Consider the following 14,135-nt stretch of genomic DNA (forward strand, 5'->3'; position numbering starts at 1 on the left):
TACCCAGAAGTGGAATTACTGGGTCGTGTGGTAAATCTACATTTAACTTCTTGACGAATCAGCAGCAAATATTTTTGTACTATTCCTACATACAGAATTTCTGGATCAAAGGAGGATGCATTTAGATTTTTAATAGATGTTGTCAAAATGCCTCCTCAAGATGCTATTTAAATAATTTAAGATCCTAAAAAAGACGAAAATGTCCCCATTCATGTTATGAACCAACCAAAGCCTTAATACCAAACCCCGATTTTTTAAACATACAAAACAGCCCAGGCATGGTGGCTCACACCTGAAATCCAAGCACTTTGGGAGACCGAGGTAGTGAATCGCTTGAGCCCAGGAGTTTGAGACCAGCCTGGGCAACATAGCAAGACCCGTCTCTACAAAACATGCAAAAAGTTAGCCAGGCGTGGTGGCACGTGCCTGTAGTCCCAGCTCCTCTGGAGGCTGAGGTGGGAGGATCACCTGAGCTTGGGATGTCAGGGCTGTGGTGAGCTTAGATTGTGTCCCTGCACTCCAGCCTAGGTGACAGAGCAAGACATTTTCTCAAAACAAAACAAAACAAAAACAAAAACAGAAAAGGAGACTTGCCGTGTTCTTGTGTGGGAGGATAAGAAGGAAATGCCCAGCTCCCGAGGCAGGATGTAAACGTAACTCCAAGTAGAGCCTGGCACATCTGAACAGTGGGAGCTGAGTGATGAGAGTGCAGGGACATAGACAGGGACAGAGGAGAGCAGCACACGCCAGGGCTGTCGGAGGAGAGGCTGGGAGGGGAGAGGATCCGAAAAACAAGTAGTGGGTCCTTGGCTTGACTTAAAAGGCTGAACCTAGGCCGGGCACGGTGGCTCAAGCCTGTAATCCCAGCACTTTGGGAGGCTGGGCGGATCACGAGGTCAGGAGATAGAGACCATTCTGGCTAACACGGTGAAACCCCGTCTCTACTAAAAATACAAAAAACTAGCCGGGCGAGGTGGCGGGTACCTGTAGTCCCAGCTACTTGGGAGGCTGAGGCAGGAGAATGGCATGAACCCGGGAGGCGGAGCTTGCAGTGAGCTGAGATCCGGCCACTGCACTCCAGCCCGGGCGACAGAACGAGACTCCGTCTCAAAAAAAAAGGCTGAACCTAAAAAGAAAAGTAGGATAAAATGACTTTAAGCTTCTTGTGGAAGAAAATAAAGGAAACGAGGGACAGCAGCCCCAGGGCCAGTTCACTAGGGAAAGAAACTTGTGTCAGCTCCCAGCACTCTAAGCCACGTGGCGCTGCCACAGAACAAACAGTGTGGGGCACGCACGGCCACACAGGGACAGCCCAGCCCGCCACGAGGGTCACCCTCATGTCTAGTGGTGCGTAGGTGTGCTGGTGCAAAAAATAAGGACCTGTATAACCTCGTACATGGCTTTCCATATGGGCTCTTTATTTGAAGTTGGTGTCAGGTGGATTAAAGACTCATGTAAAAAATGGAGATCTTGGCCGGGCACGGTGGCTCATGCCTGCAATCCCAGCACTTCGGGAGGCTGAGGTGGACGGATCACCTGAGGTCAGGAGTTCGAGACCAGCCTGGCCAACATGGTGAAGCCCCCACTCTACTAAAAATACAAAAATTAGCTGGGTGTGGTGGTGCACACCTGTAATCCCAGCTACTCGGGAGACTGAGACAGGAGAATCACTTGAACCCAGGAGGCAGAGTTTGCAGTGAGCTGAGATCCCGCCGCTGCACTCTAGCCTGGGTGACAAGAGTGAGACTCCATCTCGCGGAAAAAAAAAAAGGTGAGTCAGCTACCATAGGTGGTAACAACACTTGAGCAGCACGCAGGCTGGACAATGGTTATCTGTGGGCCAGCGTTTGAATGGGGCTGGAGGTGTGCAGCTCCAGTGTCCTGGGAGGAGGGGCCTCCATCGCCACCCGAGAGCCAGACGGTGCCTCACCTTCCAGGGCACCCCTTCCTCACCACCCCTTGCCCAGCCCTCCTTCCAGGGGCCCTCTGCTCTTCCTTCTCGAAGCAGTTGCTGCCTCTGAGTGTCCAAGGCCAATTTCTGACACTACATTCTGGAGTGTTCCACTGACACCGTCTGCCACAATCCACACTTCCCAGAATCCCCACCCTGTGTGCTTCTAGGGCAGACAGATGGGGTGAGAGGTGAGGCAGCGGGGATTTGGGAGGCGGGAGGTCAGGGCCATGGTTGGCGAGAGGCCACTGATGGTCAGGAGCAGCAGGACGGGGACACAGGCATCCGGCAGGTGCCGGTTTGTTGGCTCCTCCTGCTGTGTGCAGCCTCCTTCCCGCTGGGCCCTGCTGACCAGCCCTGACCTCAGGCCGCCCCGTCAGTGCGCAGCGCACAGAGACCGGCAGCCAGGGCAGCCAGCCGCGGGGGTCCAGCGATCTCATCTAGGAGCCTGCGGGGTCCCATGAAACAAGATACCTGAGGAAGTTCCTGCCAAATCTGGCAAACTGCCTTAAAGGGGCAGGCAGGTAGGCTTTTCCCTTCCATATTGCTTCTTGCACAAACAGACGAGGTGGAGGAGATGTCTGGCTCTCCAGCGGCCTTCTAGGCCCTGAGCAGTCCTGAGGGTGAGGGCCACCTCCGGAGGTGGCCGACCCGGGCCTGAGGGCACTGTGGGCTGTCACCTGGGCCTGGCTACTTCTGTGGGAGAGAGAAATAAAATTCTCAACCATGCCAGTGTTATTTCCACATTGGCAGCCAAATGCAATTTTTAAGAGAGAATTTAGTGCCCAAAAGGGGAGGGAGTGTTGAAAATGACAGGTTCAACGCCTACAGCACGGTGTTGGCTCCATGAGGCTGCTGAATGGGGTGTGGAGAGAGGTAAGGTTCCACCTGCTGCAGGCTGGAAAGCTGATGTGGTGGGAAACATGTGGTCACACTGTCACCTGGGCCTCCTGGACCAGCAGACCACCCACAGGCCGGGAGGGCAGCATGAGGAGAAAGGCCGGAAAAACCTTCAGAACGTGGTGCCACTGTCAGCGAAGTTCCACAAGGAGATGGCCTCGGGGCAGAGCCAACAGGCCCGGGCTCCAACAGGAGCTGCTGCTGGGCTGGGGAGCGCTCTCTGCCTGTGGCCTGCCATGAAAGCCGGTGTGATTTCGAGCTCTGCAGGGCTGTCCCCAGGCTGCAGGCATTGCAGGAGGGTCCAGTCCTAGGCACACACCATTGTCACTTCACCAGGCTCTGTGCGGCCCCAGCTCTGGGGACTCTCCAGTCCCCAGACTCTGTAGACACAGAGTCAAATCTGACCCTATCCTGCCTTTAAGCCAGTGTAGATCAGGCCTGGGTGCACTGGGCCTGTGGGGGAGGGGCCGTGGGTTGGCCCCCAAGGAGGGGAAGATGGGGGCAGCAGGCAGGGGTGGCGTTGGGGAGATCCATGAGGAGGGCAGGGGAGCCTGGGAGCGTTGGTTGTAGATCCTGGCTGCAGGGGCGAGTAAGAGGAGGGCCTCAAGGAGGGGAGGGTGGGGCTCACTGTCCTAGTCAGACCTAGACTGGCTCTGACCCCACACCCAGGGATGCAAGGTGGTGGGGTGAGGTCAGGACTCCCCGCGGCAGGGCCGCCCAGGGGGACGCGGGGTCCCAGGCTGTGGCCCACGTACCCCATGCCCCATGCCTGCACAGGGTCTCCAAGTCAGGAGGAAGGAGACCAGCAGTGGAGCCAGGCACTGGGCCATGCTGGCTCCGCCCTGCCACGCAGAGTTGTTAGGGGCTGGCTCTGTCCTACTGCTCGGGGTCCAGGGTCTGGGGTTCTGTCCTACTGCTTGGGGCCCAGGGTCTAGGGCTCTGTCCTCTGCGAGCACAGAGGACCCTAACCCTAACCCTAAGGGAAGTGGTGGAGGGGAAGAGCGGGGCAGCGGGTTCCTCCTGCTCCTCCTCCTGCAGGCGCCTCCCGTCCACCCCACAGAGGGCTTCTGCCAGCTTCTAGAACTTTCCCCACAGTACTGCACTGACCATGTGTTCCTTAGTCCCCAGCAGGGTTAGATTCCTGACTTATTCCCTTGTTTAATCCTCAGTTTAGGGTGGGGTGGGGGGTCTGGAACGCGGCCTCCCCGACAGCCCACCTGCTCCCTGCTGGCCCCTGGCGCAGAGGCCCTAGTCGCGCTGGGATCCAACCGCGGGCCTGGCCCCGCCTCCCTCATTTTCCAAAACGCCTTTGTCCTTTCTTGTTCGAAGAACTTTCAAGAGACTTTCCAAGTTTCGTTCGGGAACAGTGTGGCTTCCCAGGGTGCCAGCTGGCATCTTGTGCAATTATCATTAAATTACAGGGACAATTTTAATTTCACAATAATTAGAAATATCAACTGCTGCTCAGCCTTCGAAACTAATGGAATTTTAATGGGCAGCTGCTTAGGTTACAGCTAAGAATAGCAACGTTCCACCGAGCGGCTGCAGCCAGGGCCCTGAGTGGGCGCCAGCCTCCGTGTGGGAGCCATGCCCAGGGAGCAGGGGCACCTGGTGGGGGCCGTGAAAGGCAGGCCCTGCGTGAACCCTCCATAGCTGCCCTGTAAGGGAGAAAATGGGACTGTCTTGGTCAGGTGGAGGAGACCTGTGTCCTGGACTTTGGACCCCAAGGTCGGCGCATTCCCCCTGCAATGCAGCCCCAGGTCCTCCTGTCCCACAGCCACAGCCTCAGGGCTTGGAGCTGAGCCTGCGACCTCAGATGGTGCCCTCTGGGGAGCCCACCTACTCTGGGCCTGAGCAGCCTGGGCTGACCAAGACCTTCCCCTCTGAGCAAATCTGCAAGCCTGGGGAGCTCCAGGCCCTCAGAAGGAAGGCGCCCTCACTCCTTCCTCGTGTTCTTAAAATTACAAGGCCCAGAAACAGTCCAAGGCCTGGAAACAGTCATTCCCCATGTTGTGTCCAGTTTTCCAGTCATGGGAAGCAGGGACTGGGGAGAGGTGAGTCCAGAGCTTGTGACTCCATGCTGGTGGAAAGTGGTATTAATGGTATGTTTCAACTGGGCAGGTTTTGCTTTTGATAAGATCAAAATTAGCTAATTATTTTATGGCTAAAATGTTTTACGTCCTGAGAAAGCTTCACCAATGCCACGGAGATATTTTCCCGTATTGTATTCTAGAGGCTGTGGTTGCATCTGGGTCTCTGTCCGTCTCAATTGCTTTGTGGGAAGTGAAATGGATATCAGAGACATTTTTTTTCCATGTGATTCTCCTGTTATTCCAGAACTGTTTGTTAGAAAGCCTGCCCTTTCCCTGTCACATGTATCTGCTGCCTTTGTCAAAAAGCAATTCATAGAACAGGAGTGGGTCAATTATTATTATTATTATTATTATTATTATTGAGATGGCGTTTCGTTCTCATCACCCAGGCTGGAGTGCAATGGGGCGATCTCGGCTCACCGCAACCTCTGCCTCCCAGATTCAGCAATTCTCCTGCCTCAACCTCCTGATTAGCTGTGATTACAGGCATTCACCACCACACCCAGCTAATTTTTTTTTTTTATTTTTAGTAGAGATGGGGTTTTGCTGTGTTGGCCAGGCTGGTCTTGAACTCCTGACCTCAGGTGAACCGCCCACCTCGCCTCCCAAAGTGTTGGGATTGCAGGCGTGAGCTACCACACCTGGGTCTATTTTGAGACACCATTTGATCCTGTTGGTCTGCGTGTCTGCATTGTCTTGCTTACTGTGACTTTATAGAAAGTCCTCAGGTCACCTATTGTAAGTCTTCCAAACTTCTTTTCCAAAATTGTTTTTGCTAATCCATATATTTTGCCATTCTGTATACATTTTAAATCAACTTATTGATTTCGATCAACTTATTGATCCCCAAAGGAGCCTGCTGAAAGTTGTATTGAGATGGAATTGAATTCATAGTCCCACTTGATAAGAACTGACGTGTTAAAAATATTGAGTCTTACAATTTGTGAACATGGTGTATCTCACCATTTGGAGCTGTCTAATACATCCTTTATTACATTTATTTATCAGTATATTGATTTTCTAATTTTTTGCTAGTATCTAGAAATACAGTTGATTTTTGTATCTGTAGCCTGCAACCCTGCTCAACTCACTTATTCATCCTAACAGCTTTTTCTTTTGTGATTCTTTAGGACTTTCTATGTTTACAATAACATCTTCTTGATGACAAGCTTTTATCTGTATGTGAATAAGGACAAGTTTCTTATCTCTATGTCTTTTATTTCTTTTTCTTGCCTTATTTTCTGGCTATGAGCTCCAGTATATAATGTTGAAAATAAGTTCTGAGAGCAGCACCATTGCCTTAGTCCTGATCTTTGAAAGAAAGTATTCAGTTGTTCACCAATGAGTATGACATTACCCGTAGGTCTTCCTTCTTTCCTTCCTTCCTTCTTTCCTTCCTTCCTTCCTTCTTTCTTTCCTTCCTTCCTTCTTTCTTTCCTTCCTTCCTTCCTTCTTTCCTTCCTTCCTTCTTTCCTTCCTTCCTTTTTTCCTTCCTTCCTTCCTTCTTTCCTTCCTTCCTTCCTTCTTTCCTTCCTTCCTTTCCTTCTTCCTCCTTCCTTCCTTCCTTCCTTCCTTCCTTCCTCCTTCCTTCCTCCTTCCTTCTTTCTTTCCTTCCTTCTTTCTTTCCTTCCTTCCTTCCTTCCTTGAGATGGAGTCTTCCTCTGTCTCTCAGGCTGGAGTGTAGTGGCGCAATCTCGGCTCACTGCAAACCTCCCCCTCCCAGGTGCAAGTGATTCTCATGCCTCAGCCCCCCAACTAGCTAGAATTACAGGTGCCCACCACCATGCCTGACTAATTTTTGTGTTTTTAGTAGAGACGGGGTTTCACCATGTTGGCCAGGCTGTTCTCAAACTCCTAACCTCAAATGATCCACCTGTCTTGGCCTCCCAAAGTGTTGGAATTACAGGCGTGAGCCACTGCACCTAGCCAGCTGTAGGTGTTTCATAGATGCCCTTTATCAAACGATGAAGTTCCCTTCTAATTTTAGTTTATGTACAGTTTCTATCATAAGTGGATGTTGAATTTTAACAAATGCTATCTGTGCATTTATTAAGATGACCATAAGATTTTTCTCCTTTATTTTTATTAATGTGGTGACTTTGAAGAATTGCTTTGCAAATATTAAACCAACCTTGCATTCCTTGGATTAACTGCACTTGCTCATGGTGTGCTATTCAACTTAGTAATATTCTGCTAAGGATTTTGTGTCTGTGTTCATGAGGGTCATTGGGCTATAATTTCTTTTTCTCATGATGTCCTTGTCAGGTTTTGATATCAGAGTTATACAGGTTTCATACAATAAGTGCAAGAGTGTTCCATCTTTCTCTTTTTCCTGAAAAAAAATATGTAAGGATGGTATTATTTCTTCTTAAATATTTGATCCATTCCAACATCGCATGGTCCTGGGGTTTTTATTTCTGGATCAGTTTCCTTGTGGAAAATGTTGGCTTTTCCCCAAAATTTTTATTATGAAGAATTTCAGCCACTCAGACAAATGAATAGAATCGTATAATGTTTAGTCATACTCATTTCCTAGAATGACATTTTATTATATTTTCCTTATCACATATCTATCCATCTATTCATCATTCCATCTTATTTTTTGATGCATCCCTTTAAAGTTCTTAATTATTATTATTATTATATTTTATTTTATTTTGAGATGGAGTCTCACTCTGGCACCTAGGTTGGAGTGCAGTGGTGAGATCTCGGCTTACTGCAGCCTCCGCCTCCTCAGTTCAAGCAATTCTTCTGCCTCAGCCTCCTGAGTAGCTGGGACTACAGACATGCGCCAACATGCCTGGCTAATTTTTTTGTATTTTTAGTAGAGATGGGGTTTCACCCTGTTGGCCAGGATGGTCTTGAACTCCTGACCTTGTGATCACCCACCTTGACCTCTCAAAGTGCTGGGATTATAGGTGTGAGCCATAAAGTTCTTAATTATTAATTCAATTCCTTTGATTGAAATAGAGCTGTTTAAACTTTCTATTTCCTCTTGTGTAATTTTTTTGTGGTTTTTAAAGGAACTTTAAAATTTTATATCAGTTGTCAAATGTATTGTTATAAAGTTGTTTGTACTATTCTCTTACTATCCTTTTATTATTATATCTATAGGCTCAGTGTGATAGCGTAATGTTTGTAACTTGTATTTTCCCTCTTTTTCATTAGTCTTCTAAGGGTGGATAAATTTTATTAGTCATTTTGAAAAACCAACTGTTGGACCTTTTGTTTTTTTCTGTAGTTTGGCTGTTTTCTCTTTCAATGATTTCCACTCTTATTTTTATCATTCCCTTCCTTCTATTTACTGTAGGTTTAATTTGTGCTTTATTTTCTAGCTTCTTAATGTGGAAGCTCAGATCATTTATTTCAAACTAGTTTTTAAATATAAACATTTAAAAATTATAAGTATCTCTATAAGAACTTTAGTTATATACCACAAATTTTGATATATTGTGTTTTCTTTACTATTCAGTTAAAAATATTTTTCTAGCTTTCTTTGTGATATCTTCTTTGACCTATGAGTTATTTAGAATTATGTTACTTCATCATCAAAAGTGAATGGTTTTCTAGACATTGTTACTGATTTCTGTTGAAAGAGAGAATATATGCTGTATAATTTCAATCCTTTAGCATTTAAAGAGATTTATTTTATGGCCCAGTAAATGTTTTTTCTTGGTAAATGTACCATGTGCACTTGAAAAGAGTATTTATTCTATAGTTGATGGGTGTGGTCTTCTAGATGTGTTAATTAGGTTAGATTGTTTTGTGGTGTTTTAAAAATCTTTTATATTCTTACTGATTATTTTGTCTGGTTTTCCCAACAATTTATAATAGAATAATGTTAAATATTCAACTATATGGTGTGGTCTTATTTCTGATTATTTTTCTTTTTTTCGTTCTTACAATTTTTGCCTCAAAAGTTTGAAAATATAGCCACCCAGCTTTCTTATGGTATTTTTCCATGATATTTCTTTTTTTAAATTCTTTTACTTTTAACCTAAACGTGTTTTTATATTTTAAGTGTTAAATAGAATATAGAGAGTTTTGATTTTTTAATTCAGTCTGACATGCTGTCTTTTAATTGTACTATGTAGCCCATTTATATTTAATGTAATTATTGATATAGTTGGGTTTAAGTCTACCTATAGTCTTGCTAATTGTTTTCAATTTTTTATGTTTGTTATTTACACTCTTGTTTCTCCTTTCCTGCCCGTTTTTTTTTTTTTTTTTTGAGATGGAGTTTCACTCTTGTCACCCAGGTTGGAGTGCAATGGCGTGTTCTCAGCTCACTGCAACCTCTGCCTCTCAGGTTCAGGCGATTCTCCTGCCTCAGCCTCCTGAGTAGCTGGGATTACAGGTGCTCGCCACCAAGCCCAGCTACGTTTTTTGTATTTTTAGTAGAGATGGGGTTTCACCATGTTGGCCAGGCTGGTCTTGAACTCCTGACCTCAGGTGATCCACCTGCCTCGGCCTCCCAAAAGTTCTGGGATTACAGGCATGAGCCACTGCGCCTGACCCGTGCCTTCTTTTTGATTGACTTTTTAACATTAAAAAAAATTTATCTCCTCCATTGGGTTTTAATTTACAACAATCTTTGTATTATCTTTTTGAAATTGCTCTAGGAATCCTAATATATTTCCTTAATTTACCTCGATTTACTTTGAAATCATATGACACTATTTGACATATAATGTAAAAACCTTTCAACATATAATTCCATTTCCCTCCCATCCTTTGTGCTGTTGTTGCATATAATTTATGTGTATTTATAAGCCTCATGATACATTGTTAGTATTTTTGCTTTAAGTGTTCAATTGTTCTTTTAAAAAATTAAGAAAGGAAAAACAAATCTTTTATATATACACACACCTTTACCATTTCTTCTGTTCTTCATTTTGTGTGTGTGTGTGTAGATCCAAGTTTCCCTCTGTCATTATTTCCCTTCAGCCTAAAGAATTTCTTTCAGCATTTCTTATAGTGTGCATCTACCAGCAATAGATTCATGCAGCTTTTGTTTATCTGAAAACACCTTTATTTTGCTTTCATTTTTTAAGGATGTAGTCACTAGATGTAGAAATTCTCAGTTGACAGTCCCTCCTCCCATGCTCCTAGTTCTTTAAAGATGTTCTTTTGTCTTCTGGGCTTCATTGTTTCTAATAAGAACTCTGCCATCATTTTTATTATTGTACTAATGTATGTAATCTATCTTTTTTCCTCTGGTTGCTTCTAAGATTTTAGTTTTTGTTTTCAACAATTTGTGCCTGAGTGTATTTTCTTTGTACTTGTCCTGCTTGGGATTTATTGAGCTTTGGGGATCTATGAGTGATTTTTTTTTTTTAATTCAATTTGAGAAAATTTTGGCCACAATTTCTTTAGATTCTCCCCATTTTACCTGCACTCTTTCTCTGGAACTCCAGCTACACATATGTCACCCCACTTGATATTATCACACAGGTCACAGGTGCTCTTTTCATTGTATTCATTCCATTTTGTGCTCTGTGATTTCATTTAGATTATTTAAGTTGAATTTTTTTTTTTTTTTTTTTTTTGCAGTGCACAGAAGCCTCACCAATACATGTTTTATTTCCGATATCATGATAGTGTCATTTTTGGCTTGAATTTCTTTTTGATATTTTATTTAGAGTTTCTACTTATCTTCTAGTATACCACATCTCTTTATCTTTATGCATCTTTATCGGTACATTCTTTCATGTATTCATAATACTTCTTTACCTCATGTGTCTGCTAATTTCCATTACTGGATCATCTGGGTCTGCATCTTTTGTGTTTTCTTTTGATTATGGGTCAAACTTTCCTACTTCTTAACATGTCTTGTAATTTTTTGTTTCATTCCAGACATTGACTGTAAATAAACAGTAGAAACTGATAGGTCATATTTTATTCTGTTTTGATTTTGTTATGCATGTTTCCCACATAATGTAAACACTTTCCTCAGTTTGGGTAAAGGGCTTATCATTCACATTCCTCTAAAAGCCAAGTCATCCTTGGGTCTGGGCCACAAATTAATTACACTGAGTTTACCCATGTTTAGCCTAACCCTCTACTTCCCATTCCACTGCAGCCTTTTTAGATCTTGTCAGTATTTGAGCTAGGAAGGGTTGAGCTTTAGGTATATTTGGTAAAACCTAGATTTAACTCTGGCACAGCAATGGAATCGCGGCACTGTGATAATGTGGAGGACTAAGTGATTTCTGCCTGCTTCCCAGCCTCTCCTCCATCACTACTTTCATGGCAAAAATGGAGGCTGGATGGGAGCCGGTAGGCTGGTTGGGCTGAATGACACGTCACCTAGAACTGGGCTGCTTTCTCTTCATCCCCGTGGTCTCCCATTTTGTGGCAGACTTGTTCCTTCTTCTGCTAACATGCAGACCAGCCTCCTCTTCTGGGGATGGAAGTTGCTGTTCTATAAGAAGGGCTGGTCTGTCTTGGGAATTTAGGTCATTAAAATTTCCTTGCATCTACTAGACTACTAATCTCATAGAAATGTATAATATTGTTTCTGGGTTCTTCTTGTTGTTGCCATGGGAGTGAAAGTCTTTTCCATCATTCTATATCCTAGGTGGAAGAAGTCTTGTTTTCTTTCTCTCATTAGGCTTCACATCGAAAGTGCTCAGCTAAGGGTAAAAGAAGAATTAACGAACTTGTCTCTTCTTCCTCTCAGGTGGTGTGAGTGCCATAGAGTCTCACATAATGAAATACTGTTTCCTAATAGCACCAGTGTCTATTTGTCTTGTTTTTCTTCATATTTCTATTTGTGATTGTTTCCAGAGATTCTCACACATTAGCAGAGCAATCACCACAGGGTCGCGTGGCAGTGGAAGAGCATTTTGCAAGATGGGGGGTTCTTACATCTAATACTTACAGGCAGGGCCAGAACTCACACAGCACAGGGTTCCTCACTTTCACACTGGCAGCAAGTGAGCCATTTTATTTAATGAGAGTCAATTAAATTTTCAAAAATCAAATAAAAACAATTTTAAATTTATTTAGTTTTTTTTTTTTTTTTTAAGACGGAGTCTCATTCTGTTGCCCAGGCTAGAGTGCAATGGCGTCATCTCGGCTCACTGCAACCTCTGCCTCTGGGTTCAAGTGATTCTCCTGCCTCAGCCTCCCAAGTGGCTGGGATTACAGGCAAGCACCAGCATGCCTGGCTAATTTTTGTATTTTTAGTAGAGATGGGGTTTCACCATTTGGTCAGGCTGGTCTTGAACTCTTGACCTCAGGTGATCCGTGCCCCCCTTGGCCTCCCAAAGTGCTGGGATTACAGGGGTGAGCCACTGCATCTGGCCGATTTAGGTAGTTTTTTTATTTTAAAAGATTGTCGGCCGGGCGTGGTGGCTCAAGCCTGTAATCCCAGCACTTTGGGAGGCCGAGACGGGCGGATCACGAGGTCAGGAGATCGAGACCATCCTGGCTAACACGGTGAAACCCCGTCTCTACTAAAAAAATACAAAAAACTAGCCGGGCGAGGTGGTGGGCGCCTGTAGTCCCAGCTACTCGGGAGGCTGAGGCGGGAGAATGGCATAAACCCGGGAGGCGGAGCTTGCAGTGAGCTGAGATCCGGCCACTGCACTCCAGCCTGGGCGACAGAGCGAGACTCCGTCTCAAAAAAAAAAAAAAAAAAAAAAAAAAAAAAAAAAAAAAAAAAAGATCGTCAAGGGGAGGCTATGGCGGCTGTGATAATGGTGCTATCCCAATGGGTAAGGGAAGAGGTATACAAGCCAACAGAGCAGCCAGATGCCTAGAAGCCACCTTTTATCCATGTACAGCACAGAGTTTGAATTTGTTGTCAGGAGCTGTGGTTTTGAGGATGTCAAGAGTAAGGATGTGCTTTGGAATACCCCGAGGATTATATTTGATAGTTTCTACATCTTCCCAAAGATGGGACATCTTGACTCAATGTGTATCATATTTGACCTTATAATCATCCTCAGAACCACAAAAGAATGCCAACTAAATGCTGTTAAAGCAATTAGATTGAATTTATACAGTATTCAAGATGTATTAGAAGAGTTAAGGGAAACAGCATAATATTCTTTTTTTTTTTTTTTTTTTTTGAGACGGAGTCTTGCTCTGTCACCCAGGCTGGAGTGCAGTGGCCGGATCTCGGCTCACTGCAAGCTCCGCCTCCTGGATTTACCCCATTCTCCTGCCTCAGCCTCCCGAGTAGCTGGGACTACAGGCACTTGCCACCTCGCCCGGCTAGTTTTTTGTATTTTTTAGTAGAGATGGGGTTTCATTGGGTTAACCAGGATGGTCTTGATCTCCTGACCTCGTGATCCGCCCATCTCGGCCTCCCAAAGTGCTGGGATTACAGGCTTGAGCCACCGCGCCCTGCCAATAGCATAATATTCTTAGATAAAAGTGAATTGTGGTCTTCAGAAGAAAATGAAATTAATTTTAGACATGCTCTGTCCCAGTCATTTGATAACATATGTTAATTGCTATTGGTAACATTTGCAAAGGCTTACCCTCAAAACAGGAAAGAAAAGAGGGTGGACTATTTTATGTTTAAAAAAATTTTAAATATATTTTTTAGTTGGAGAGAAAATGGTTTTTGTCTATGACAAAGGCCTCATGTAAAATAAGCAATAAAAATAGCATTCTAGTAAAATCTAAAGAAATCAGAACAAGGAAATGAAAACATTTGCATGATGATTGATATGGTTTGGCTCTCTGTCCCCACTCAAATCTCATCTCAAATCGCAATCCCCATGTGTCAAGAGAGGGACCCATAACCACCATGTGTTGAGGGAGGGAGATGACTGGGTCCTGGCGGTGGTTTCCCACATGCTGTTCTCGTGATAGTAAGTGAGTTCTCACGAGATCTGGTGGTTTTATAAGACAGTTTTCCCTTCTCTTGCTCACTCTCTTGCCTGCCACCATGTAAGACATGCCTGCTTCCCCTTCCACCATGACTGTAAGTCTCCTGAGGCCTCCCCAGCCATGTGGAACTGTGAGTCAATTAAACTCTTTCCTTTATAAATTACCCAGTCTCAGGGAAGTTCTTTATAGCAGCATGAGAACGGACTGATACCATGATGAAAATGATTCACATATAAACAATCTTTAATGATTCTATACAGATTATTTTCTGCCATTTTAGATTTAGGAATAATCTCAATTGAAGAGAGATTTGAATAAACTGAGTGATATTCTGATATTTTAAA

This window comes from Rhinopithecus roxellana, chromosome 2 (genome assembly GCF_007565055.1).
Source record: "Rhinopithecus roxellana isolate Shanxi Qingling chromosome 2, ASM756505v1, whole genome shotgun sequence".
Taxonomy (NCBI): Eukaryota; Metazoa; Chordata; class Mammalia; order Primates; family Cercopithecidae; genus Rhinopithecus; species Rhinopithecus roxellana.